At 31.2% G+C, this 18,071-nt stretch overlaps 1 long non-coding RNA gene across 1 annotated transcript in view; it reads left to right on the forward strand.

The window, feature by feature from the left end:
- Positions 1-1,680: 1,680 nt before the first annotated feature.
- LOC126810205 (uncharacterized) overlaps positions 1,681-18,071 on the forward strand; it is a 35,218-nt gene continuing 18,827 nt past the window's right edge. Inside the window, exons 1-2 of the long non-coding RNA XR_007675101.2 lie at positions 1,681-1,931; positions 11,479-11,566. This is a non-coding gene — a long non-coding RNA (uncharacterized LOC126810205). The remainder of the gene's footprint in view (positions 1,932-11,478; positions 11,567-18,071) is intronic.

Here is an 18,071-nt window from a genome sequence, read left to right on the forward strand (position 1 = left end):
ATCGCATATTTCAGGTCAAGTTAAAATCTATCAAAAACAATGACATAACGTGATAAATTGAAGATTTGATTGATTGAGTGATTGATAGTTGATGTATATTGGTTGATTTTCTTATAATGTTGTGATATGAGAAAGAGGTTTTGTTCTTATTTGACCTGCATTTATATTGTACTGATTTGTTTTCCGAATAATGGCGGCAATACTTGTTTCAAACCAGATTATTCAATCTAGTTTCTTGATTAATAATTATGAGTAGTCCCATCTAGACTAGACTTTCAATTATCCTATTCTTTAAAGGGTTTGATATTTCAAATCTATGTTAAAATATTTAATTCGACTTGTCATCTTTCATTAACAATCCTCGGATGAGATCTGCTACCATTTTTATTTCAACACTCTAATATAAGGCTTCAGAAAATTAAAATATTTACCGCTTTACATAAATTTTAAGATTGTTGCTTTGGCATTTTTTTTCACATTAAATACATAGACATCTAATTTTAAAAAGTTTTGTCACCTTGATATATTAATCTAGCCTGGAAATATGTCTTCGTTTTTTTTATTATTGTTTTATTTCTATGAGTCATGTGTGTAAAATAACTTCGACATATTTGTTTACGTTTGTAGTTTTTCAAATGAAGCGTAGCGAAACATTTTCTTTATTTTGTTCAGCAGTGGCCTGACTGTCTGTCTTTCATTCATAACATGTGACTTCCTGTAAAACTTGTACACAGGGCTCTGTTATCCATTTCTATAGTAAATAATTTTAACAGTTAGGTTAAAAATCTGATATACTTTGTGAAGCAAAGGAAGTATCTTGACGGAATCTTTTATATCATTGTAAGTTTAGGGACGAGTAGACGACAGAGTAGGGGGTGTTCAGTTGTTACACAGCTCACCAACACCTTTCCATCCCAACTGTCGCCAAATTTCGTCTCTGCATATATTTATGTATGATTATCTCGAACTTATGTTACAAAAGCCTCTCGAATCCCACACAAAATCTAGTTTCCTAACACTCAATTTAATCTCGTATCTCCACTTGGATAAAATGATTATATTAAGAGCGATAACTTTACTAGTTTCTGTTGAACAATACATTGCTATTTATAAATGTAATTATTACTCGTTTTATAAGAATTAGAGATTGACAATGTTTAAATCTGTTGGAGCAATGTTCTAGCAATCTGTATTATTTTATCGGTAGTGCTTGGTATATTAAGTTTACTGTTTATTTGTACAAGTCGTATAACTTATCTCTACCTATATACAGCGTTTGTTTTGTGTATTTTAACCGGCTAATCATTGCAGACGGTCTAATTGCGATTAGTGAGGCTGGGAAGTTTAGGATCTGTTAGGAGATCACCCTAAGGGGCCCTTACATACTTTCTCTCTCTCACCTCGTAACAATGAAGCAATGAATTTAATTGAATGGTCATATTGTTGTGGTGTTTTTTTGTTCAGCCTTCCCCACTGGGGCCGTTGATATTTTGTACATCTCTGGATAAATAAAAGTAACCAATGTAAAACATAAAGTCATTACAATACAACGGTCATCAATAACGAGTTACAGAAAAAATATTTACTAATGCTTGTGGACTTTACAAACAAAATAAAGCTAATAAGTGGTAGTTTGATATCGTGCGTGCAAAAGTTTCTCTGTTCGACAGGACCGTGGTTGAATCAGCCGCTTTCAGTTAATCCCCTCACGGCGGCCATCTTGAAGAGTGGCTTACAGAACGAGTCGGCACGGAAAAGTATTTGTGAGAAAAATCTCGACTGATAACACGGTTTTTGTAGCTCTAACTTCCAAGATGCACCAACTTGATGGTAAAAGGGTGTTTAAAACGATTTTCATGGTATCTACCCGTCAAACGAATCCCACAGCACGTAAAATGCACCTGTTTCTTGGCCACCACTCGGTGTAAATAGTAAGTAAATATGCATTTCTTTACAACTACCATTCCTTGTATATCTACTAATTGCATTCTGTAATTTAACGCTATCTTCGTTCATTCTAACATTTCTTAACATTTTGGTATTATTTTCGAGTGATTTGTTCCAGTAACTGTGATTAATTCGTTGAATAAGATTTCCTTTGTTTGTTCACAGTTTTCAAATTTGTCCATTTAATTCTATTGGTGCTCCGTATATTGACTGCCGTTTAAGATACTTATTTTTCACTGTAATGTCGAGAAACCCGCCCCCTTTGTCAATTTTCTTACGATAAAGATCTACCACCACGAAGAGGAGAAATCGCAAATAAAGATATAAATTCATTATGTTGGCGGAGTTTGTGTGAGTTGTCACTCTGACCTACCTGCTCGGACAGCATGGCAAATTATTCATGATTTAATAATCATATATACAAGGAGTACATAGTTAAATGATTATATTAGTATAGAAATTATTTGATATATGACAGTATAAAGACAGCAGATAAGATAATGATGTTTAACATTTAATAAGTGATATAACTTTATTTTAACCCCCATCACTTCACACATGGCCGCCATTTTTCTATTCGCCACCCACCATTTTTATATTCCGCGTGCTGATCGATATGAACGAAATATTCAACAAATTGGCAATTTTCTGAAATTGTCACCCGAAATGTTGTTTTTTGTGTTCGACTGTTTCATAATTGTTTGTAAAAAGTCAGATATTTATCTTTCAAATGATGGAAAGTTCACTAGTCAATTGTTGTTTACATGCAACAATTCGCGGAGGCACAAGACGCCATTTTGTGAGAATTTCACTTGCTCAATTAATGGCATAATTGAAACCTATTCATATTCAAACCAGATCATTTAAATAAGGGGATACATTTCATTTGTTATTTAATTAATTAGAATAAATTTAATTGTAGTTTTTCCAATATTTCGTTAGAAGTATTTAGAGGTATTTCACACATCTTTGTGACTAAATCATTGAGTGAGAAAAGTTGTAAGCCAAGTTCTCATGAAATATTAACGATATGCCGATTTAAAACTTTACTTAACTATAGTACTATCAACAGTAGTATTAGTAGCGCTAAATTTTACACCAGAGCCCCACAGCGCCATTCTAATTGCAATTAGGTTGTCTACTCTAACTGCTCAGTCAATAGTGAACACTTAGGCCACTAAATAGGTTAAGAAATGCTCAAGAAGAGATTTTCTGACCCTGCTTCTAGTACAAATACTAACGAGTTTAGATGTAGGAGGAAATATTCGCCTCATTGAACAAATCGAATTCTTATTTTCACTTTAGTGCAGAGGTTATGGAGCAATAATGTGTATAGTTAACCCATTTCTTTACAATAATGGTATTTTTTATCTACACATTCTCTCCATTTTCTATCATAAAATCCTAATTGATAAATATAAAAATCATTATTTTATTTCAAACTAATGTAAGGGTTTTTTTGGCTCTCGAATTTTGTGTGTGTGTGTGGGGGGGGGGGGTAATACGTAATTTATTAGCGTTTGTTTTGGAAATAGTTACTTTATAATATTTTGAGGACTTTTATGATAAAAAGACGATTTAACAGAGTGGTGTAATAAAGGATAAGTGGCCTACAAGATGTTTTTAATAATCTGTATATGACTCCCTAGGTGGCTATATTATATTGGTTTTATCACTATAAGTAATCAACTTTATATACCTAACACAATAACTGTTCATTTCAAGCCTCTTTGGTGTTGTAAATTTCATATGTCAGTTACATATACATGTCATAAATAGCACCGTCTGAATATAAATAATATTATTTGCTTGAGCGAATAATCCTATATTTAGACATTATTAGTTAACATTTATGTAACCTTGAATACAGAAAAAAATACCAAATATGCCATTAAAAAGTAATATTTTGTCTGCTGTTTATTTATTAGAATAATATTAGCAGCATTAGTTCATTTTTTTATTGATCATTCATTCAAACATTTTATTCTTTGATGTTATTTGAAGATTTTACAATTAACCAACAATCGTAAACACGCACATTCAAATTTATCAAACAAAAGAGCGATATGCTTGTCAACTTTTTAATAGGTAGATCATGGTCTAATTTTAGTATCAAAAGAAACGTTATGTATTGCTCAGTACAAAAGCAACATGGGCTTATTATACCTGGCACACGTTTTAAAATGATAATAAACCAACTTGAAGAAAGGTAGAAATAATATATAACTTACCTGAGACAAGCGCTAGACAGTTTGTATGAAGCCTTCTTACACTTAAATCTTATTAACCTTAAAATACCACATGATCTACTTTTTGTTATTTTTTTTGCTGCAATAAATGTATTGTGTCAATTTCACAATGAATATACATATTATATACAAATATATAACGGAAACTATTAGCTGTGTGAAGTTCCCAAATAAAACATAAGCTTTCCATACACAACTTAAATTGATTTTTATATTTTGTTTTTAAACAAAAGATCTTGATAAAATGATTTCTTGATTTGTGTGGATAGATCTGAATTAGCCGGATATATCCATGGTATATCCATATTCAAATATATACTCATAAATTCACATATTTATTTCTCAGAAAAATGTCTAAAATAACTGTCCCTTTTACTTTGTATTTTGTCGGGATATAATAAAAATATGTGCTGTTGTATTTTAACTAAAATTATGATAGGATACTACGGTCTGTGTTAGATAAACAAGCAGAGTGGACATTTCCCTCACAGCAAGTACCATTGAAGTAATGTACAAACTACTTGGTAACTTGTACCTAATACTTCTTTCACTAATCAAAAATCTATTCTTATTATTGAAATATTGGTGAAGGCTTTGGTTCTTCTCGCTGTAGTAAAATACCATTATTCGACATTAAACGACTATAAAATAATTAGTGTTGTTTATATAACTGGGTCAATTGCATTTGAGTCCAGGAGGGGCATATGTGACCGGGATACGAAACTAACGAAATCTCAAATGGTGAAATGATTCACATTAGTGCGTGCTAAACAATATTCTATGACAATGACTCGTTCATTGAGCTAGTAGAAAGTACACTAGTATACGCCATTCTTTTGTACACAGGGAATTGAAATGTATCGAGTATATCTGCTTTCACCCCTAGGTACCATTCAGATTAAGGATAAACAATTAATTATGTGTTGGGAATTCACAAGTACTTCCAATCCGTTTGAGGGGTTTAACTCGGATTAACACGAGTCTAACAACTGGCGTATAATACGCCTTTACGTAATTGTATACAAGATGATATTAGGTGCAAAACGTGTCGAGGCCAACAAATGAGTGATCACTCCTCACTTTTTTTTATATATTTGTTTACATTTTTTTGTAAAACTCTTGTTATGTTTACTGAATGTTTTTACTTGTTCTCATTTGTACTCGAAAAGTTTTTGAATTAAAGAAACCAATTTCATTTCTATGGATCAACTTGAATAGGTAGAAAATAGAAGTTTATAAATATGTATTTAGCATAGTGTATAAGGAATAATTTTAAAGCTGGCATTCTACAGGTGTTAATCTGCTTAGTTCTGTAAACATATGGCCCCTACCAGGCATCTACTTTTAAACTTCTGCCAGTTATCAACTGTACTTGATCTTTCTTTTTATAAAACAATCATACTATAACACAATACAAATACAACAGCACCATATATTATTCATAAAAAGATAATCACCTATGTTATATACATCATGAAGTTCTTGTCATGAAATATGTTCGCAATGGTGCTTCATATTTTAAAAAATATTAACTCTACTGTTTCATATGCGTATGAACAGCATATGATTTTAAATTAGATATTTTTTGCTAGAGGAAAGCGTTGACAAGAAAATGTATGCTTTAAACAACAATAATATAGGGACACAAATAGAATATATAGTTGTTAGTGAGAACAGAACAGAATATATAGTTGTCAGTCAGAATAGAATAAAATATATAGTTGTTAGTGAGAACAGAATAGAATATATAGTTATTGGTGAGAACAGGACAGAATATATAGTTAGTGAGAACAGAATAAAATATATAGTTATTGGTGAGAACAGAATAGAATATATATAGTTATTAGTGAGAACAGAATAGAATATATAGTTATTAGTGATAACAGAATAGAATATATAGTTATTAGTGAGAACAGGACAGAATATATAGTTAGTGAGAATAGAATAAAATATATAGTTGTTAGTGAGAACAGAAGGGGTCTATATAGTTGTTAGTGAGAACAGAATAGAATATAGGGGTCTATATAGTTGTTAGTGAGAACAGAATAGAATATATATAGTTATTAGTGAGAATAGAATAGAATATATAGTTATTAGTGATAACAGAATAGAATATATAGTTATTAGTGAGAACAGGACAGAATATATAGTTAGTGAGAATAGAATAAAATATATAGTTGTTAGTGAGAACAGAATAGAATATATAGTTGTTAGTGAGAACAGAATAGAATATAGGGGTCTATATAGTTGTTAGTGAGAACAGAATAGAATATATATAGTTATTAGTGAGAATAGAATAGAATATATATAGTTATTAGTGAGAACAGAATAGAATATATAGTTATTAGTGAGAACAGAATAGAATATATAGTTATTAGTGAGAATAGAATAGAATATATATAGTTATTAGTGAGAACAGAATAGAATATATAGTTATTAGTGATAACAGAATAGAATATATAGTTATTAGTGAGAACAGGACAGAATATATAGTTAGTGAGAATAGAATAAAATATATAGTTGTTAGTGAGAACAGAATAGAATATATAGTTGTTAGTGAGAACAGAATAGAATATAGGGGTCTATATAGTTGTTAGTGAGAACAGAATAGAATAAATAGTTGTTAGTGAGAACAGAATAGAATATATAGTTGTTAGTGAGAACAGAATAGAATATAGGGGTCTATAGTTGTTAGTGAGAACAGAATAGAATAAATAAGTATTAGTGAGAACAGAATAGAATTAGTGAAAAATGTTCGTGAGTTTGGCCTTCATTTAGTATAAATGGTCAGTTTTATTTATACAGCTATACTAACTGTTCATTGAACTCTACAAATTGTTGGGAGTCGCCATTTTGAACTTGGCAAAGAAAGAAGGATAATGAAGTCATTCACTGCGTCCACCGTTTTACCTTCTTCAATCGCTAAAGCTGTTATAGCTATTTTCATCCAGTGCATGATCAACTTCTTTATTAGCAAATACTAATAGAGCATTAATGACTGGATGAACAGGAGTGACTCGTTAATATGGATCCCGCTTGCATCAATGCTGCTCGAAATAGCGGAAAAGTGTTTTAGGAATGCGGGTTAAAATGTTGTGATACCTATTTTTCATATTTATGTCAGGCTCTAAAGTTGCCATGGCAGCATAGCTGATGATGCTTTAGATATATATTTATATCATATTTAAATTTAAAGAAAGAGACAACAGTTTATTAGGATGTTCAGCTTTTGACTTGTCTATGAAACACGGAGCGGACAGTGGTGAAATTCAATGGGATTTTTAATAACATTACCCAAAATATCGCTTTCCTGAAATTAATACCTGCTAGTAATTACATTTACTGACCCCCAAAATGATAAAATTTTCTGTTAAGTATGAAATATTAGAATGGTTTCCGATTGTTTATCAGTGTGTAATGGACACCCTATTGTGTTATATGACAATCATCCCGACATCGCATCCACCTCTGGGTATCTATCTTTTAGGTTAAAGGTCAAATAACTAGATTTTGGTGATAAATTTGAGCATATCAGCTAAATTAAAGATTATTGGTCTATTAATATATTTATATTACAGTGCAAAATTCACGTTTGAATTAGTAACCTTGGTCTTTTTTTCGTAGACCGTGGGCCTATTGAATTAGATTGGCACTTTTTTACAACATCATCTATCCTTTTGGAAGAATCTAGGCCTAAATGAAGCCTAACAATGTTACGACGTTTTTCCATTACGATTTTTAACCTTTATAGATTAAATGAAAACCTATTCAAATCGAAAGTCATCACAATAAAACAATCAAACTTATTTAGAGCATGTAGTGATAAAATATTAACAAATTAACCAATCAAAAAGCAGGGGTCAAAACACGTATTTGATTGGCTGGTAATCTCTTGATTTTTAGATGGCGAATACAATCGACCAATCAAGAGCTTTGTTACAAAATCTTCGTTACTGATTGGTTCAAATTGTTCTAGGCCTATGCATATTTGTAAAATTTGTTTTTAACGAAATTGATTAATATACAACTATGATTTGTTTGTTTTTATTGAAATAATAAAGTACCTTGCGTCTATTTTGATGTGATATATCAAACTGTATATCAGAATTTGATATTAAGGCTTTATTTCAAATGATGCGGATACTGCTCTGATTGGCCTAGCGAGACGATCATTTCATTTGTTGGCTTTTAATTATCGAAATTTTAAAAACTTTTGTTTACTTTTTGATATTTAGTTAAAAACTCTGTCCCATTAACATTTATTTGATGCTGGGATTATTTAGATTTCCAATTATTGTCTTTAAAAGACAGTTGTCAATTGAATGATATGATAATGTTATGCTGCAGGGGCGGGGATCATTTTTCTATTATCATTTTGTCTGAAAATAATACCGTGTTTGACAGCGATTCCAGTTCTAAAACTTTTTAGGCGTTAGGCCTGGAATTGAAGCCTAATATTGTACTTAATAGTGTGATAAGGCAGTTTCATTTTTGCCTGGTATTGTGAGTTTTTCTGATTACTTTCTTTCAAAGAATGCCACCAACACCGTTTACTTTGTTGTTTGTTTTTTTTTTTTAAATTTTAAGAAGGTGTGCTGGTTTAATTTTTACTTATTTGTTGGTGAGATATACAAATGTATAATAGTCTTAACGCTTTATATTTTGAAAAAAAGCCACATGATAATAAAATGAGGAATAGCTATGAAGATAGTTATGGTCGACCGTCACGTCACGACGTAGGTCGGCTGTAAGGCTTTCGCCCATTGGTCGTTGCTCTTATCCTTTTGAACCAATAAAATGATCTGTTGACAAAAGTGCTTCACACGAAATAAATAAAAACAAACATATATTTATTATGCTTTAAGTTTTTAAAAGGAGTAAGAATTCGAAATTTTGGGGTTCATTTCTGATATATCAATAAACACAATGTCTATTCAATGTGCTATGATATAAAAACAGTTAAATCAAAAATAAACACAAGTAATTCTAACCATTTATTTTTGGCATTTCCTTTGATGTGAATGATATTTTATTTTATGATCGAGTTAAAATAATTCAATAAAATTGTTAGCTGTTGTTATTTTTCTTTCTTCGGTCAATATAGAGATAAAGTGTTTGTTTATAATTTTTTCCAATTTCAGTTATTAAATACCATTTACTTTTCCTTTGTGCTTTATCTATAGTTAAACAAATGGTGATAAAAAGCCAATATACACACTAATTTGATAAAAACGTCTAGCACGTATACACAATAACAAAGGATTTTCTATGTAATGTAACGTGTGACCCCCTTTTTAATGGAAAAGGCATGTTCGATTTCAGACTATAGTTTATGAATACGAGATACATCGAACCTTTATCCATGTGTGACTTTTCTAACATTTAAATTTATGTATAGTGAACACACAATATCATTGGAGATACCCACATAGTGTGTGATACGTCGTGTAACTTAACACAATTTCTTATGTAGAAAAGAGTGAAAGTCATCCGTCATTTTGTCAAATTCTAATTACAAATTGTGTGATTGCATAATTGTTTTAATTCTGTGTCAACTAGATATTTTGACACACATCTCTTGTCAATGATGAATGACATTTAACTTATTCAACGTCCTACTCCCATTTGTAACATTATGTAAATTGTATATATATCATCTGTGAAGATGGCTAACTTGACAAATCTCCTACATTTGAATATTAAAGATTTGGTCTGTTAGGTACAATAATTAAATCTTACAGTCTTTATCAAAGACAATAATGTCAAGAATTCATATTACCCGGAAATTACATCGTTTTTGACCGCTTTGTTATTATTGGTATGTTTTTACTATTTTCAAACCGTAGTAAATCAAGTTTGATCTACAGAATTATACCTGGTAGGCCCAACTAGGTATAATATTAGCCAATATGTAACCCAGTTTCGCTGTATGATATTTATACATTCTCCACAATTATCAAACTGTTAATTCATAGATAGTATCTTGTTTGAATCATATTTACGCAAGTTGTATATGAAAATTCCCCTGGATTATGGAAATTTAATAAAAAAAAAAAGTTACAGATGATTTATAGATGTTCCAAATTAGGGATTAATTTCAATCTAATAGATTTATTTTTCTTGTTTATAACTGTAAGTTAATAAATCAGATTCATTATTATCGGTTATATCTCGTCAGTTTTACAGATTTATGATAAGTGTATGAAGACAATAGTATGGATATTGTGATGTAAACAGGAGATTATAGTGTTAGATCTAACTATAGAACTTGTTATAATCTATTGTTCTAATAATATCGTTAATCTCTACCATCTTTTTTATCCCTGAAGACACTAAACTGCCAGAATCAGTAAATAATGACACAGAAAATGTCAGCTTAATTGTGATAATTTTGAATCTGTTTGATCTTTGTTCTAGGATATAGTAACGATCGTAGGCCTATCTATAAATTTTAAAAGAACAGACTCATTTTGAACTAAAATGTTTCACTATAAACAATTATTTGGGTATGAAAGTGCGAAAGTCCCCTGACATGATCCGATGTGAATTTATTTAAAAACAGAAAGGCTCTAAACGACTAAAGAATGGGACGTCGACAAGGAACGATAACTCTGTTTAAAAGGGGCGTGACTACCGCGTGTTTGTGTGATACTGAATAATTTTATATGTGACCATCTTAATATGTATTTGACAGAAACGAAATTTCTTAATGTAAAAGAGTGTTTTGTGTATAGATTTTTAAATCTTGTAGTAACTATTCTTGTCTCTCTTCAATCCACAGTAAAATGTTTAAAACCATATAGAACAGTACTTTCTTGATACTTGTAAATATATATTTCATAATAAATATTCTTAACATATTGAAAGTATTTATTAATTTAAGCAATCGAAATGTTAATAGCTATTCTACTAATATGAAAGTGTAAGTCAAAATATGATTCCTTTTGGAAAGGGCTCTCTGATTATGTACGATAAATGAAATAATGTTTTTGAACTCTGTACAGTTCTGTGGATTAACCAACAGACAGATGTTTGCTAAATAATGTTCTCTTTAATGATAAATTCACATTGTTATCAGGTCTAGAGATACCAAAGTGACTAAATTAGGGTGGAAATATGAATTTATCTGAAATTTTTACTTCTGTGGGTTCTGACTTTGATACATTTTACATTAAGGCTATGGTTTATCAGTCTAGAGAAAACAAAAAGACTATGGAAATAATGAATGTATCTGGAATTTTTACATGTATTTGAACTTCTGTTGTTTTTTTTATTCTTGTAGAGCCTGACTTTGCTTGATGGGCGTGTCAAATAGAAGTAAGATGAAGAGGGCAGTTGCTGACCATATAACATGATATATTGTACTAATGGTAAGGAATGTTATATTTTTTATAAAAATGTACTCCTGACTCTCACAAACATGTCACTTTTATAATAGATAAATAGTTAATGTCACACGTCAACATTGGTTATCTCAGCTTTTTGGTAGAAAAGAAACACCGTCACCTGCTTGTAATATACTTCAATTTGCTTCACTATTGAAATATACATATTACTCAAATAGAATATAGAAATTTGGAGATTTACTTAAATTCACAACTGCATTAAGGAGGGAACTGATCATGGTGAACAAATATTACCATTTAGAATATGATAGCTTTAACTAAAGGATTGATTCGTCTTATTTTTCTATACGATCCATTTAGCAATAACATAGAAGTATATGTTTTCTATTCAACCATAGTAATATAATGTTCACTTGTTGTGCCCTGCTATGCTACACCTCCGTGATGTATGGGCGAAACAAGAGGGGGGCTATGTCTAACACAAAAACATTCTCCGCCTAACAATGGTCCATGACCAACCCTCTTTTATCAATGTTGGCCTCGAGCGTTGGCCAAACCAGGTAACATGACAGGATCGACCCTCTCATGAATAATCTCAAATCACTCGAGTGAGACGAAACTTAAATATAAATAGGTCAACTGTTCAACCTAATGGCGACCGTGGATAAAAGGTGAAACGCCATTGGTTGGGTTAATGTGAATTTCCCAGCATGCAAGCTATTACTTATATTAGACATAGAGAGTAATTGTATTTTACTTACTCACTAATGCGATATCTATTGAAAACTATCATCACTTTTTATCAAAATCTCGACCAATTTAAAGATAAAAATAGCCTGACCAAAATTATTTTGACAAATATGTATGTCATATAAATAAAGATCAAATAGACAAAAAATAGTAGAAACTGGAGGGAGGGAAATGTACTGGACAACCTCCAAGTTAACGATTTTAGACATGCTAATTCTACATGTTTTAGAAAAGATTAAAAAAAACAATTGAAATGATTCAGATCATTCTTGTCTTACTTTGCTCACCTCGGGTTATAAAATATTTAAATCAATCAAAGTAAAAGACAGCCTTCGTTTTATCAGCGAAAAAATACCTCGTGTTGAGCTAATAATTTCAACAAACAAATGTGATATTCATGAATCGTGTTACATACTTTATATTAAGGAATATAAATCTATATGATTTTATTGATTATTGTCAACTGCATTTAATAACTTGCTAAATCTCGTTAAGATTCCATATGCACACGTGTTACTGAATTGAATCCAAATAAATTGTAAATTTCATACTGACGATAACAGATTTTCTATTCCATTTACACAGATAAATAAATAGCTGATGTACAATTGATATATCAGATAAGTAATAACTGCATATATTCATTCATATTTTCAATAAAATCTCTAATTAGATCAGCCATTTGCAGAGATTTCGTTGCTGAAATAAGCCACGTGACATTGTTTGTGAATAAAAGGGTTTTCTCATAATTGGATTTATTTACTTTCAAATCAGACAATGATTTATTTTTAATATTACAATATTCAAGGCTAAACATTTATGGTTAATTTGGATAAAGTAATATTAATAAGACTTAAATTTTTGATCATGTTTTCGTTGAATATAATACATGTAGATTAAGGATATTTGTGTTCATGGATATTGAAATATTGTTTATGTAAATAATAAATAATCACTTTGTCCCATCTATTTATTAGAGATTTGTTAATCCGTATCCCCAACATAGTAAAACTTTATATTAGCAAACGTTTTTGACAATCAATGTTGAAAATGTATGATCATTTGCATGGATTTCGTTATGGGGAAATAAGACAGTGCATTAATTGTCTTCTGGCTTAGTGTGTTATTGTTCATAATGCTCAGTATTTTTACCGTTAATAAAATAATGGAAAGTGCTTTTGCTTGACAGGTTCTTAGAACTTAAGTGGCGTGAGTATTTTGTGCAATAAAAGTTGAAATTGTATTGCAAAGTTCATAGATTTCGATAACGGTAAAAATCATCCACATTGATATCATTATGGTGTATACATATATACAGGGTTTTATCCCTGAAACCAGTTTGTATATTGTTAATAGATTAAAGAAACGGAAACACAGATAATAATCATTTCGTTAATTATATTTCTGACAAAATAAAATCTCCGTTTGACTGCAGGCTAAACATTGTTAATTTATTATATTTGTCAGATGATTATACATTTTAAAACTTTTTAAAACTTCTATTATTAGAGTTTGTAAAAACCCAGCATACATCTGATTTTGAAAAGGGTGGTGGAGGAGGAGACGATTTAATGAATCATGTTGAAAATTAATCTAATTTGTGGGTTAATGTGAATTTCCCAGCATGCAAGCTATTACTTACATTATGGAGCACATTATAATAAAATAAATATAATAGACACTGCATATATCTGCACCATCATATTCTTGTCATATATTATGACATACTGACATCAATACCTGTCAGCAAACAGTGACAGTGTCAAATACAAACCATAAATACATATTTATTATTTTTAAATAAACGATCAAAACTTAAGTGCTGTGAAGATAAAATATAAAAAATCAATTGAATAAAGATCATGATCTCATTGTACCTGCCATCTTGACCTAGTTGTCAAAAACGTCTAACGGTATTTTACATATTTAACATCTAAGTATGAAAGGAAAGTCGGGTGTAGATTTCACCGGGTCGTGGGTGTTCATAATACATTGAATAATATAGCGTATAGGATTAATAATTTCTAAGGCATATTCCTCTCTATATAAGACTGGCCTGTAGAGATAATATTTCAAAGTCGTCGTATATTTACATAGGCAGTAATCTAGTGTTTGTTAAGTAGATGGTATGAAAGCAACCCACTATTCTTAAAGCCCCTCCAAAAGAGTCGTACAAGCAGTTACACTAATATTTGTTAACATGAAAGCTAATTTATTTTCATATATCATTGAGAGAAATTCATGTTTAGGATTCAGAAGTACCCATACTGCACAAAACGTCTGTTCAAACAGACATTAAGGCAGCTGTAGAAATGAGTTACCTCCCTTTATACTGAACTCAGGATCTTTACACGTTGCCGTTTGATACAGCTTCCTTCACTAAACGGGTCCACACATGGGAAATAATTCCAGTGATACGTAATCAGTTTACAGAAGGTCGGTTGTATCGAATGTATATGTAATAACTCTTATACATAATTCAATTGTCATAATATAAACAAAATTACGATGACTTAAACTAATTAACTATTAGACTATTTCAAAGAAAATGCCTGTCAAAGACACGTAAACACATTATAATTTGTTGCCAACATAACAAGTTGTTTAGGGACATGTCATCCGAATAAATGTCTAAATAATAATTTATTTAACATTTGAAACTAGAAAAAAAGACCTACAATAAGCAGATTTAGCTCTTTACATCATGGATCGTTAACTTAATTTTGTACAAATCTTATAAGTCTGAACAATAAGAAATATTTAGCATGCTTGGTGTAATGTTTAATTGTTTACTTTCCAATATTTATATCAGGCAATGTTTAGCCTACTTTAACTGCTATAATGTATGATGATCTAGCACAGTCTGATTAAAACACAGATCCTGTTTTGTTATTTTATAGTTCTAAGTCAGTTTTAATTAACTTCCCGAACGTAGAACCTTGAAGGATTTTTAAATAGACCGCATTCTCTTTGATATAAGAGATTAGCCAATGAATTGGCTCGTTTTTTATTCAAGCTTTGTGCTAGGTGTGCATTGGGTTATAGGAGACATTTATAGGGCAAAACAAGGGTTAAATATAATTATTTTACGTCATTCGTCCAAAGTTCACACGTGATCCCTGACGTTAGATGGTCAGATCCATATGGAGGCCATGGGAAATAAAACGAAACGATCTGTATTTCAAACATATTGGATCGACTATTTAAAAATCCATTTGATACAATCTCTATTTGCAAACTTCCTGTAATGTATATTGGTCAATAATTTAACACAGGCATTGACGACTCGTTGATCACGATTGTCAAATGTTGGCAATGAATTCTGTATAACGTCATGATTTACATAATGTAGGCCTATATTGGTCATGATTGACAAAATGTATATTGGTCATGATTGACAAAATGTCTATTGATCATGATTCTATTGGTCATGATCGACGAAATGTATATCGATAAAGATTGACAAAATTACGTTGGTCATGATTGACCAAATTTGTGCTGGTCATGATTGACCAAATTTGTGCTGGTCGTGATTGCTTAAAAGTAGATTGGTCACGATTGCTATAATGTAGATTGGTCATGATTGTTATAATGAATATTGGTCATGATTTCTATCGTGTATATCAATCATGATGATTGCTGTAATTTCTATGTTCTATAAAGATAATATCGTTGAATGGATACCACTACTTATCTTACGAATCGTACCTTTTCAAAATACTTGTGTCATCTATTTTGTTATTCTAAAATACCCTTTCGTTTTCTTTCTCAACACACTCACGTTGATTTAGTAATACTAGATATTTATTCAAAAGAAAAGCTCAACCAGAAACATTTATCAAGTCTATAAATTCCTTTAAAACTAAAACCTCAAAATTGAATTGCATTTTGTATACTCTCGAAATCCCAAAATAAAGTTTCGTTTTACATTTGTGAAAAATAATGACTTCTATTATTCTCACACTTTTCATGGATTAGAAATATTTTTAAACTGTTAATCGAGTATGCCAGTGTCATTAAAATCAAACACATACAAATTTTTACCACAAATATTTATGATGTGATAAACCCCATTTATCCACAAATAGCCCAGAATTTTACAATATATTTGTTTATTGAATGAATGCTTAGAGTTACTTGTCTTCGAGTAGGAATTAATTTTTAATTCATGTTCACAGAGAAAAAAACCTGCGTCCACACTGCATGCACATTCAATGCGAAGTCTGGAGACCGGCCTCCGGAATTCAGATTGGTTTGTCTCGGTTAAAAGTTGTACGCCACATTACAGCTTATTCGGATTAAATTCAAATTGAAATGCGCCACACTGAAGGTCATTCATATCCAAGATGGATGCGCCTGTCATTCGTATTCGTGATCTTCTGTTGCTATTGTTTCATTTCTTGCCATTGAGCATCGGGCACGATTTCGTCTGCACCAGAATCAAAGGCGAATGAGGTTGATTACTCTTCTGGTCGCGGTTGCTGTGCATCAAGTCTAGGCCTTAAATGAACAGCCGTGATCTGAACACACCACTGACTAGAGAAGCCTATCGAAACGTCGCTCAGTAATAAGCAGTAGTTGTATTCCATAGAATTGTGACCTGTATATTCCAGTTCAATTACTAAATGCCATTGAAACAATTTACCATATATTTGGATTTTTAACAGGTTATGTTACCGCGGTATGTTTCAGTGAGATAGAGCTCCCGCTATGTAGGCTAAACCCCAACTGATTTGTGTTTGCAATATCCAAGCGATAAACCGGAAGTAGAAATGAACATCCGCGCAAAGTTATTCGGTTCCAGTTTACCCGTTGATCCAAATCAAGCGCCAAACTCAAATTTTGACTGCGAATATCCCGATTCGGAATAGTTGTTCCAGATTGAATTCGGAAAAATATACGGCTTCGTTATTTCAGATTCAGTTCGGATTTGAGCGAATTGAGTGTTACGCCAAAATCCGGAATAAGACTTTATTCTGAATTCAATTCAAATTAACACCTCCAGTGTGACCTCACCTAAAGATACTCTAGGAAAAAGAGGAAGAGAAAAAGTCTTGTAAAACTCAGTATTGAGAATCCTTGTTTCTGTATATGTATTATGTATTATGTTTAGAGGTAAATATATTATTTTATGGAATTTAGTATTAATTTGTCATGGGCCATACTGATCAGTGGTCAGTTGAGGACCGTGTTTCAGACAATGTGGCCGGAGCTTGACCTGTTGACCCCTCAAATAGCGCGGCTATTATCATTTCAGTGAAATATTTGTCATGGTCAGACATTATACATATGGTGATATGGTATTTGTATTTGCCACTGTTTTCTGTGGGTATTTGCCTACAGGTATTTTTAGAAACATTTTAGTGGTGTTTCCACCTGGTTGCAGCTTATTTTTACTGATCAATTTTACGAAATGAATGTTCGTCTTTTTGCCGATTCTTAAATTGTTGCACCCTTATCTTTATTTAGCTTGTAAGATATGTACGATACAGATCTTTGATGTTTAACAATTCAAATAAGTTATGACCACCAGCTATCTTCTTAATTTAAAAAAAAGAAACATTATACATTTCGGGTTTTCAAGTGTGGTAGACTAAAATTCAATCAGTGACATTTTTCGGAAAGTAAAACACTATTTTATGTACTTTCAATTAAAATAAATTATTGCGTTTTCTAATCAACACTCCTTTATATTTATAGAAAATTACAATAAGATTTATTATGGAATATTAATTTTTAAAACCAGTTTATCGTTGTAAGCACACTAACCTCAAACTTT

This window comes from Patella vulgata, chromosome 2 (genome assembly GCF_932274485.2).
Source record: "Patella vulgata chromosome 2, xgPatVulg1.2, whole genome shotgun sequence".
Lineage (NCBI taxonomy): Eukaryota > Metazoa > Mollusca > Gastropoda > Patellidae > Patella > Patella vulgata.